The sequence below is a fragment of the Schistocerca americana genome, chromosome 1, assembly GCF_021461395.2.
Source record: "Schistocerca americana isolate TAMUIC-IGC-003095 chromosome 1, iqSchAmer2.1, whole genome shotgun sequence".
Lineage (NCBI taxonomy): Eukaryota > Metazoa > Arthropoda > Insecta > Orthoptera > Acrididae > Schistocerca > Schistocerca americana.
Genome location: NC_060119.1, coordinates 318171493 through 318184032, shown reverse-complemented (window position 1 = coordinate 318184032; position 12540 = coordinate 318171493).

Genomic DNA, 12540 nt, shown 5'->3' with positions numbered 1-12540 from the left:
ACCAGGTATGTCGCACCGGAGGTAAGAACACGAATGTTTATAGTTTTTTCTTTTTGATAATGTGCTTGTTAACCTATTCCAGTTGTGAATTTAGCAATATGTTGTTGGTATACGTTTTCAGATTTTTTTCCCATGATTATTTACCTGTATACTCTAACGCTGTAGTGTCAGATGCCTCTAAGACATCCATATAGTGCCGTCACACTCTAATAGTGCAGGTGTAATGTAGACTTGGTATTTAGCAGGAATGTATTTGTTGTTAAATAATGCATTGCAGAATTTGTTAAACATTCAAGTGTCTGGTATATATGCACGTTTTTGGAGTACTGGATAATGGTGTTGCATTGCAGTACTCGCATAAAATGTCACGACATAAATTACAATAATTATGCTGATAGTACAACCGTAAGGTAGCAGTATTTTGCACCTTACTGCAATATAATAATTGTTGCAAAGACAAGTTAGATATCGGTTATTATGTTATTTATCAGGCAATCAGCCAATTGAATTTAATATAGGGAGTATCAGACGGCATAAGACACGTATTAACTTTAAGAAATTCGCATGTTGCATGAAGTCGGGATTCAGGTGATATTTTCACGGAGTTTGGCTGGAGCGGACGAGCGGCATTGCTCAATGGCAGGGCAGAGGGGTGCGGAAGTTTACAACCGACCATTACGAGTCGCCATGCGAAAGCGTCCCACTGGGGGAGACGCGCCGCCGGGGCAGTTAGGCACCCATTGCGCGGACAACAGAGGCAGGCCTTCGAGGGACGGTGCCTCGTTGGCGCTGGATGTTACGCCGACGCCACTATGTCGAGATGAGCTGGCGCCTAAGGGAGCCTTCCCACGAATCTTAACGTTTTCTGGGGCTTTCTAAGAAACGCGGTTAAACTAGTGCAATTACCTTTTCCCGCGCGAGGGCGAACAGAGAGACACAATTGGTAGGTTCAATTTTGAACGGAGTTTCAGTTTGTTCCAGAACATTCTAGGCGCAGTAAGGTCCAGAATGTTTTAATTGGCTGGAAGAAGCCAGGAAATAATAGTGGGAGCGAACTGTGCTGGTCTACAGCCACGGGATTGGCCAGCTCGAAAAATAGCATGGGGGTACTGATTTTTGCAGAGGGAAGCTTTTGGAGCTGTTATCGAGGAGAAGCGTCTTAGCTTCTGTAGCGAGCGGACGTCGTGCTTTCGGCTCTGCTGTAGGAGAGTAAATTCTTTTCAGTGTGTTGTGCAGGACTTTGAATAAGTCTGCCAGTTGCAACTGAAACTAGTATTCAGTTAGGGGAACTGTCACGTTTTACTGTTAGACACAGGCTGATTCCGCTAATTACGGTTGGGGATACTGTCTCACAGGAAGCAAACAGGAGCAGAGCAATTTCCTTGAGCCAAACTTTATTAAAGACGTTACTGGATTCCGCCTTTGGGCTGGTGAGTCCCGTCTCAACGAGCGCGAGAGATTGGAAAGAAAGCAGAATTAGCTTTTGAATAGGAGTGTACGAACAGGAAGCCTGTTCGCGTAAATAAATTAATTTTTGTTGCAACTGAGGCTCCTCGACGACGCAGACGCCATCGGCACCTTGCTGACCTGTCCACGATGCTGCATTTGGTAACGTGATGCTCAGTTTCGACATTTAATCTGATATTGCGCACGCCTGAGATTACCAGAGCTCAGTTTTCCAGCCACGCTCTTATTGAAAATTTGTTAATTGCAGTAGGTTCGTCTGACGTATTTTATGCCTTCTGACAAGGGGAGAGAGTGGAAAATAACAAGTACAGATGCGTTATCCGACCTTAAGAATTAGTTTTGGAATTTAAGGGCCATTGCCATTACTAGCTTAATTTTATCACTTATAAATGTATGTCATTGTTCAGTTTGATGTTAGGAAGATTGTTGTTCAATAAATGTGTTCAATGCTATCCTTGTTTGTTTAGTAGTGATCAGTTCCCTGAACACTACTTAGTTGTTAAATATTAGTCAAAATTAGTGAAGGGGCAGTTTTAATTAACAGGTTGGGTCTCATAACAGGCCTTCAGCCAGAGCCAAAGACCCGATCCAGTAGGCAAAGTGAACAAGTAAAAGCATTCTTGTTAAAACCCCCCGACATTTGGCTGACCCGCCTAGGGTCCCTAATCATCCTCATTTTATAGAAAGAAACCCCTTCCACAACTGCCCTGCTTTTAACACACACGACAGCACACACATTTTAATGCAGTAACGATGTAGATTTGGTGTGTACAAAGACTTTATTTGTTTAAATATCGTGTTGTGGTAGGTTAATTATACTTATGTGTCTTCTCACTCTTTTTATTCTGCCTGGGGGCGCTGGCTGATCTCTGCCTTTGCTGGTACTTCATAATGATCTCTCTCTATTGTGGTCACGAGAGTAATAGCGCCCCCATAATTGATTTACACTCCTGGAAATTGAAATAAGAACACCGTGAATTCATTGTCCCAGGAAGGGGAAACTTTATTGACACATTCCTGGGGTCAGATACATCACATGATCACACTGACAGAACCACAGGCACATAGACACAGGCAACAGAGCATGCACAATGTCGGCGCTAGTACAGTGTATATCCACCTTTCGCAGCAATGCAGGCTGCTATTCTCCCATGGAGACGATCGTAGAGATGCTGGATGTAGTCCTGTGGAACGGCTTGCCATGCCATTTCCACCTGGCGCCTCAGTTGGACCAGCGTTCGTGCTGGACGTGCAGACCGCGTGAGACGACGCTTCATCCAGTCCCAAACATGCTCAATGGGGGACAGATCCGGAGATCTTGCTGGCCAGGGTAGTTGACTTACACCTTCTAGAGCACGTTGGGTGGCACGGGATACATGCGAACGTGCATTGTCCTGTTGGAACAGCAAGTTCCCTTGCCGGTCTAGGAATGGTAGAACGATGGATTCGATGACGGTTTGGAAGTACCGTGCACTATTCAGTGTCCCCTCGACGATCACCAGTGGTGTACGGCCAGTGTAGGAGATCGCTCCCCACACCATGATGCCGGGTGTTGGCCCTGTGTGCCTCGGTCGTATGCAGTCCTGATTGCGGCACTCACCTGCACGGCGCCAAACACGCATACGACCATCATTGGCACCAAGGCAGAAGCGACTCTCATCGCTGAAGACGACACGTCTCCATTCGTCCCTCCATTCACGCCTGTCGCGACAACACTGGAGGCGGGTTGCACGATGTTGGGGCGTGAGCGGAAGACGGCCTAACGGTGTGCGGGAGCGTAGCCCAGCTTCATGGAGACGGTTGTGAATGGTCCTCGCCGATACCCCAGGAGCAACAGTGTTCCTAATTTGCTGGGAAGTGGCGGTGCGGTCCCCTACGGCACTGCGTAGGATCCTACGGTCTTGGCGTGCATCTGTGCGTCGCTGCGGTCCGGTCCCAGGTCGACGGGCACGTGCACCTTCCGCCGACCACTGGCGACAACATCGATGTACTGTGGAGACCTCACGCCCCACGTGTTGAGCAATTCGGCGGTACTACCACCCGGCCTCCCGCATGCCCACTATACGCCCTCGCTCAAAGTCCGTCAACTGCACATACGGTTCACGTCCACGCTGTCGCGGCATGCTACCAGTGTTAAAGACTGCGATGGAGCTTCGTATGCCACGGCAAACTGGCTGACACTGACGGCGGCGGTGCACAAATGCTGCGCAGCTAGCGCCATTCGACGGCCAACACCGCGGTTCCTGGTGTGTCCGCTGTACCGTGCGTGTGATCATTGCTTGTACAGCCCTCTCGCAGTGTCCGGAGCAAGTATGGTGGGTCTGACACACCGGTGTCAATGTGTTCTTTTTTCCATTTCCAGGAGTGTAGTAATAAAATTGGGAGGGGGAGCATGATTCTTATTGGTCCAGAGAGGAAGGGAGAAGGGAAGGATTCTCATTGGTGGTAGAAACCTACCAGAATGTTTCAGATTATAGCAGCCTCTTGTCAACCATTCGAGATACTTGTAAACAGTAGTGGAGGAATGTGATTATTCGTCAGTTGCTTGCAGAAGCTATAAGCAGGGCTGTAGTGCATTTATCTACCATACCCGTCATATGATGGGGAGATGGGCGAGTGGATGGCGTATTCTTAGGGCAGACAGGTGAAATTCCGTTGTTCGCGGCCCTGGGGCGCCGGCAGTGCAGAGTGTTGCGTGTCCCACAGACATCTCAGCTGGGTCGGCTGGTGGCTGCCGTAGTGGTTGCTTCTGGTTTTTGTCTGAATGGTGGCATCTGAGTGCTGGTATGATCCCTCTCATTCTTATTATTCTAGTGTTTCCTGTAGTGGTGAAGGTAATTGCTTAAAGTGCAAATTTAGCAGTGTGTGTACATCTTCGGGTTTCTTCCGGCTTTATTTTACAAATCTGCTCTAATGCTATAGTGGTATACCGTTCAAGGCAACTTTATAGTGACGTCACACAGTAATAATGCAGTGGCAAATTCCTTGTAAACTAGGTGTGTGCGTGTAACAGTGTGGTACTTGTTAATAAAGCACACTGTGCAAATATACAATATTTACGCGTGTCTTTGGTTGACAGTCTGGGAAAGTATCGGTAGAATTGCAAAAAAATTGCCCAACATGTGTACATAGCAATGGGTGGTCGGAGTGCTGAAAGAATTTGCTGTGATGACATTAAATTATAGTAACTGTCACAGATTACATCATAAATTCGTTAATATTTGCCGAGATATTCTAGAATATGTCGTGACATCATTATATTGCTGTATTTGTGCCAACAGGATAACACGCTCGTTTTGACACATACATTATGACATATTATGCACTAGTAATTTTTGGGTGACGTAGAAAGAGTTTATTTGAACATCCTGTTGTGGTGTATGTTTCATATTTAAAGTCTCAGCAGTAGCGTTATTTGTTGTTAATAATGAAAATCATAGAATATCGTCGTCATTTGTTTTAATATCGTGCATTAGTTTTTGTTAAAAATTTGATATCTCGCTAAGAGTGTATTTGTCTTTAAATAAATCATTGCAGAAATTGTTTAACTCGGGGCATTGAAGTAGCTTGTTATATAATGTGCTGCGGTAGTTATTTAGCTCGGGATACGAATAGAGTTCGTTATAAGTATGCTGCGGGTAACTGTTTAGTATTGTCTTGACATTTTCATTACAGTGGAGATGTAGGTGTTTAATAAATCGATAAAATTCCAACAAATTACCTAAAAATTGTAAACAGCAATTAATTATGAGAGGAAAGTGTTATTTGTATTTACGTATCTTTTTATTCAGTTTGGGGCTGAGGGGGGGGGGGGCTGGATTATGCTGAGGTTTCATGGCGATTCATCCACTGCAGTAGACGGACCTCGACTAATGCATCCCACACAACTGTTGTCGTACTACAAGGAAGAGGGGAAGCCTGATTCTTACAGGTATGTTCCACATACAAGAGCCTCAGATGTAACCTGGCATCGAGAGTGACAATGATTAAATTCCATAAAAAAGAAGCAAGCTATTGAGGTCACGGAATGCAGAGCGAAAAAAGACGTAGCGAAAAGTTTCTGGATAATGGCTCTGGTATATATTATTAACATTGTTAGCCGTTTTGTACGATCCAGATGCTGATCTTTAAAGTACTACAGATATTTTATTGTTTATATTATGAAGCTGTGTAGCAGAGCATGTGTGTACATGGCGACATCATATTATACTAAAACAAAGCAAATGAAATACTGCCTCTGCGGACACGGCATAAAATGGAGGAACCTCGATTTTCCTTATTTTAATTAATTTTACTGATGCGAATTCCTGCTGTGTACACTGGACATGACTGACCTTCGCCTAATCAAAGCAGGCTGAAAGGTTATCTGTTTCTACCATGTGGTCCCTCCTACTCCAAGTCTGGCGATTTAACGCTGGATAACATTTTGTGGCCTGCCGTCTACGAGGAAGACAGGCAGCCGGTCTGCAAAGTCTCAGTGGACAAAAGGACTTTTCATTTTTGAATCGACACGACGATCTCCGTGAGGTAGAATGTATGTATTTCCTCCTCCTGGAGAGAGGCAGATGCTTTGTGAGACAGACGCAGTTCCGAGGGGAGAAACGAGAACAGAAGCCGAGAGCAGAACCGTCTTAAGCTGGAAGGCCCTACGATAAGGGACGGACACCCACGTCGCCAGCTAACCGCTAGGACCACCCCCCAGCCCATGTTAAAGCTACAGCCCTCCAGAAGAACAGTATAGATCTTACGATAACACAAAAAGGGCCACCCCAGCCCAAAGTTTTAGCGTGAGACTTTTTCGCGTCTCTGTTACGTCAGGACCACCCCCCAGCCCATGTTACAAGATAGAGCCCTCCAGAAGAACAGTATAGATCTTACGATAACACTAAAAGGACCACACCAGCTGCAAGTTTAAGCGTGAGACTTTTTCGCGTCTCTGTTACGTTGCAAACTTTAAAAACATTGCCCCACCACGAAAAGTATAACGTTTCTCATTGGATAGACAGAATTTTTGTAGGTGGAGCTTAATGTTTACATTGAGACCCTGATTGGTCAGATGAAAACTCAGCCAGATAGTTTTTTTAAACCAACTTCGGTCAATTGTAGTAAGGAGAAGTTAGGTGAGAGTTGCTTCCGAGACGGCGAGGTGAGTGGAGCTGTACTGCCCGCCGCCCCCTGACGAACACCAACAAGGTAATGAATGCACGCGATGCCACATAACAGCGTATAAAGCTTCACTCAGAACTGCAGAAGTCTCATCTGTTACACCCCCTTTTTGAGTAATACTAGTGTCGATCGTCAATTAAAGTTCATGGTGTTCACATTTGCCACTTGAAGTAAAAATCTGAAACGCGATGATTTTTCTGTTATATAGTTATTGAGAAGCCACATCAGCCACTGTAATTTACGACAAGTTAGATAAGTAATTAAAGATAATTGAGGGTCACTGTAGACCATTTTGATAGTTTTCTCTTTTGTGAAACTTAATTTAAACCTAGATTATAGATGTGATATGGCATAGGTCATCCTTCGATCCATTGTAGAACTTGGAAACCCATTCAGGGAATATTCGTTCACATTTTTGTTGAATGCAGTTGGTTTTTACCATCCTGTATTAAAACATTTCCTTTTATCAATAGTGCAATTTATAAACAATGTTTTGTGAGTAGAATAAAATTTCCAATGGTAAACTTAACTGCTTTTTCGACGTTATTTTACCAGCTGACTAAAAATAGGAAAGCCTTCCACTAAATTTAGTTAGTATTAAGATTCTTTTACAGGGAGTGCAGTGGAGCTGACGCTGAAATCATTAAGTATTTGGTTATATCATCGCTAGTCTCACTGAACTCTTCTGAACTCTACATGTCATGTGTTGTCTGGCGTCACCTTACCAGCAACAGGTCCCAGGTTCAAACTAGTCAATTCCCTAAAAAACATGCTCAGAGCGTCGTTGCGCGAAAGTGGTAGGGAGACACGATATAGAACCAACAGAAACCATGCAGAATGTTAGAAAATGGCGACCCTGCCAGGATGGTAAAATACCATGATTGAAGGTCGACCACATGCCTAACTAGGTCAGAAAAATATCCTGCAAAAATTTTTCGTAATAAAAAAAATTTTTTTTAAAGGCATAAATAGTTGAAAACAGTAGTTGCAGCGATAGATAGTGAGACATTCTAGCACAGACAATAGCATAATTAAGTTATGAATTTTAAAAACTGTTAGAACTAAGTTTTCTCCTCAATGCAAGCGCACAGGTGGCGGATACATCGTTGACAAGTTGGTTCTGACCCACCAAGTAAGTGAATGGATTGTCAGTCTTGGGTATAATAAGTGTCAAGTCGTGTGAACAAAAAGTTTATGAATCGCGTGAGATCGTATGAGCGCATGTTGACTCGAAGTAGGACGCGTGAATTGCTTTTAAAACAGAAAATAAGGGATTCGGAAAGATTAGCAATGGCAGATCGAGACCTTGACCGAATTGAGGTAGAGACCCAGCATGAAAATGGAGAGAGAATAGAGGACAGTACAACAGACGATGCAGTATCGCGAGAAATAGGACATATAACGCAACGTAACGAGGATAATGTACGTCAAGGCATAGAAAACATAAGTCAGCATACGACAGAGGTGCAGGAAAGTAGAGAGACACACGATGAGGATTCTAACTTGCGTCTTGAATACGTAGAACCCATAGTACAAATAATCAGAGCTCCCTCACCACAGAGTACAAGGAATGCGAGCAGAAACGTGTCACAGCACAGTTCAATGCAATCGGTTGCGAACCAACACTTGGGCGAAAACACAGAGCGTAGGACGGCGCAAGAAAACGCAATAGGACCCACCAATCTGGTAGAATTATTACAACAAATTACGGAAACCATGACAAGGCAAAATAAAGACATAGCGAACCAAATTCAAATTCAGAATGCAGAAACCACGAGACAAATGCGTGCGATTAAAGAACAAAACAAAAAAATTCAGTTACACCTAAGTCATATTGAAGACGAGGCAAAAGAATCTCGAGAAGTGATAGGAAACTTATTAACAGGTCACAATCAATTGAGAACAGACATTGACAAGGTACAAGCGGACGTACAAGCATTGCGTAGTGACATTCAGGACGTGATCAAAACATTACGTAACAACACCCAGGGAGAAGTCAAGAAACTAGAGAAACAGATAAACGAAATTACTAGACAAGCAGCAGGTACAGCGCGTGAAGTTGTTGAAAACAGTGTGTTACACAAACGTATCTCAAAAGCAGCGCTGAAAAGATATGATAACCGCATAGTGCAAATAGAAGCGCAAACGAAGCGACAATTTCAGAAATTGCGAACAGAGTTGTTGCAAACCATTGAAGAGCGTAGTGAACAGGATCGAACAAGCACAGAGTCTGCAACCACATCCGTATCTGTAACAGAACCGGAAAAACAAGCAATTAACGAAGATATTACGCATTTGCGATTCCAATCACAGGCGGAAAGTAACATACGTGAAATCAGACAGCCTGCACAGCAACAAACACGTTTCGAAATTATTGATGAACAAACTTCATCACAATTCACATTCGGGACCACAAATGTATGTTTCAAGACAGTTTGGATCGTGCAATGAAGCAGCAAGGTTAGCCAGACAAGATACCGAACCAATACCTGACAATGGAAAGGCAGGTCGCGAAGAGTACAATGCATTCAGCTACACGTTCACAACCGATGGAAGAAAATTATTGCGTACCACTCCAACGATACTACGCAAGGGTAGGCGAAAGTTACAGTGGACAATATCCAATGGATCTACCACAACCGGAAAGAACGACGGGAGAAATGAACAGAAACAAAAGTGGCGAAGAATCGCGAATTTCATATGGAACGACAACGATAATTTCCTCACAGTCAGAAAATTTCAGCACTTTCGAGAAGGAAACTCATTACATCCACGAACTTTTATTGATCAATTACGAGTAGGATTACCAGAACACTGGACGCTAGCACACAAATTAGACTTTATATGTGCACACATGTCAGGAACAGTCGCAGAAACCATGCAGAATGTTGCAGCGACATGCAGATCGTACGAAGATTTCAGAGAGAAGTTTCTCTAACGATATTGGTCCAGCGAAGCACAGAACAGAGTGAAGTTCGAATTACTACAGAACCCATATTTTGAAAATTCAGGAGAGAAGAGTCCCGTGAAATTTTTCGAATTAATGGGAAAGAAAAATCAATGCTTAGATGTACCATACAGTGACGGAGAGTTGATTAAATTATGCGCGATGAAGTTACCATTGAAATACCAGCAATGATTAGTAGGTCGCGGAGGCAATGACGTCGAAACATTTAAAGGTATTCTAAGGGAACTAGAGTTCATATTTTCGGAAGATGACGCAAGAAAAAGACGAAGCGCACGTGAAAACGAAAGCAAAAAGCAGTGGAATCCACAAGACACAGTACGAAGAAACAATAATTACGAACCATGTGATAACTTCGCACCAAGAAACGACAATAGATTTCAACAAAGAACCGAATATGGATTTAGAAGAGAATATGGCAATAACTATAATTCACCGAGGAATGGCAACAACTATTACAGAGGGAATAACGGCAACCGGAACGGGTACTGGAGAACCAATAGACCGACAAATTATCAACAAAGAAACCACTATCAAAAAGCTGAACAAGAAAAGAGAATACAGGTAGAAGAGGTGGAGGTAAGACCACCAAACCCCGATAAACGTTCGAATTGACAGCTAAGCGCCCATGCCAAAGAGAATGACGCACCGACCCAGGACAATTGCAGCACCTTGAACAGAGAAGTAAAAATCTTATCACGAGAAGAGAAGAAGGAAGAAACAAATCCGCAGGGACCAGATGAAAACAAAGACAAGAAAATAACAGTATCGTGTTGGGACCAAATTAATTGGGGGAATACTGACGAGGAAGATGAATTACCAGAGGCATGCACAACGAGTGTAGGAGGATAGGACGAAGTAATGAGTATTGCAGAGCTATTTGAGGTGGAAACCAGGGAAAGCGAATTCAGTGAGGATAATGCGCAGTCTACAGAAGTTGAAAATAAGTTACGAGTGGGCACACAACCCAATGTATATAATTAAGGACGTTATGAAGCGATAATTAGAGCATTTAGATGCGATTATGTGGAAGTAGCGACAAAGAAGGAGAAGATAGACGAGGATGAGAAAAAAGTAGAGGATGTTGAAGAAAGCGTAAATGAAGGAAGAAATAGAGAAGAGGAAATAAAAGAGAGAGAAGTAGCAGTCGAAGCTTATCCCACAAAAAGTTCGAATTCACAAGGGAAATTCCTAAAAAGACTCATGTATGATTCAGTGAAGGATTCGTTGATGCAAGAAGAAGGAGAACAGAACCAACCCTTTCAAATTCAACCAATTGTGAAGGCCATGGTAAAGCATATCCCAGTCAATATTGTGATTGATAGCGGAAGTGAACTGACTGCGATCTCAGAAAATTTATTCATGCAGTGTAATGACAATGAGGAATTGCCAGTTCTGAAAACACGTAAGATTAAAGTAAGAGGTCCTATTAGAAACAATGCTGCGGAAGTTACGAGACAAACCATGTTAACTCTTTCGTGTCAAGGTCAAAAGATCGAAGCCAACTTCGTGATTATACCTAAACTAACTGTAGATTTGATTATAGGTGCAGATTTTTTAAATGAGAGACGAGCGATAATAGATATGGGGAAAGGTAGCGTAACATTCGGGAATGTCACACTTCTCTTTGAGCAAAAGCTAAAATTAGAAGAAATACCAGTTATAAACAAACAATTAAGAATGACGCGAGATAAAGAGGATGAAGAATTAGAATGGTATGCACAAAAGGGGGAATCGCCTCAACTGATGTTAGAAGTCCATAAAGAAATCGACGAAAAATTGCAAGAAGTTCAAGGTATTTCGGAACACAGTAAAAGAGAATTTGAGGGTATTTAACGAGATAAAGCAGAAGTCTTTTTACCTAAGACTGGCAGTATTAAACACTTTCAGTACAAGTTTCGAAGTAAAACAGCACAAACCATTTAGAGTGCCACCCTATACAATCCCATTAAGCTACAGGAATAAAGTATTCCAGGAGATATCTAAAAATGTTAGATGATGAAATTATTGAACCAGCTACCTCCACATATAACACCCCGCTCCATATTGTACAAAAACGAGAAGGGAGCATCAGGTTAGTGCTTGATTCCAGACAGATCAACACAATCATAATCACTGAGATAGATCGCCCAGAAAAATTAGAGGAATTGATACAAAACTTCCACGGTGCTAAGATATTTTCATCAATTGATTTACGGAGTAGTTTCTGGCAAATAGAATTGGTCCCAGAATGTAGAAAATTTACAGCATTTATCGTATTCGGTAGATGTTACCAGTTTAAACGATTGCCATTTGGTTTAAACATATCATCAGCAGCGTTTATGAAGGGATTTAATACTATACTCAGTCCTGAAATTTTACAAAAAATTACTTGTTATATTGATGATGTGATTATAGCAGAACCCTCTTGGGAACATCACAGCGGCACATTAAATCAGTTTTTACAGATCATGAAAGAGCATGGGGTGAAAGTAAATATAACAAAATCCAAATTTGGAAGGCGAGAGGTCAAATTTCTAGGACACATAATTTCAGAGAAAGGGGTAATGCCCAACCCAGAAAAACTAACGGCAATCAAAGAATTCTGTACTCCATATAATAATAAAACTCTCAGAGGATTTCTAGGTCTCACCGGGTTCTATAAAAAATTTATTTGGATCGACTCTCTCGCAACACCTCGCCTATGTGCATTGACTGGAAAAAACACGCCATGGGTATGGGATCAACAAGCCAATGAAGAATTTTTAAAAGTGAAAAACGCACTAACAACAGCACCGAATTTAGCACATCCTGATCTAACACAAAATTTTTGTATGGCCACCGATAGTGCGAAAACAGGTTTAGGAGTTGTTTTATTCCAAGAATACGAACAGGCAGGGCTAAGATGATATAGAACAATTGCATTTGCCAGTCGGGTACTCACAAAAAGCGAGAAAAACTAT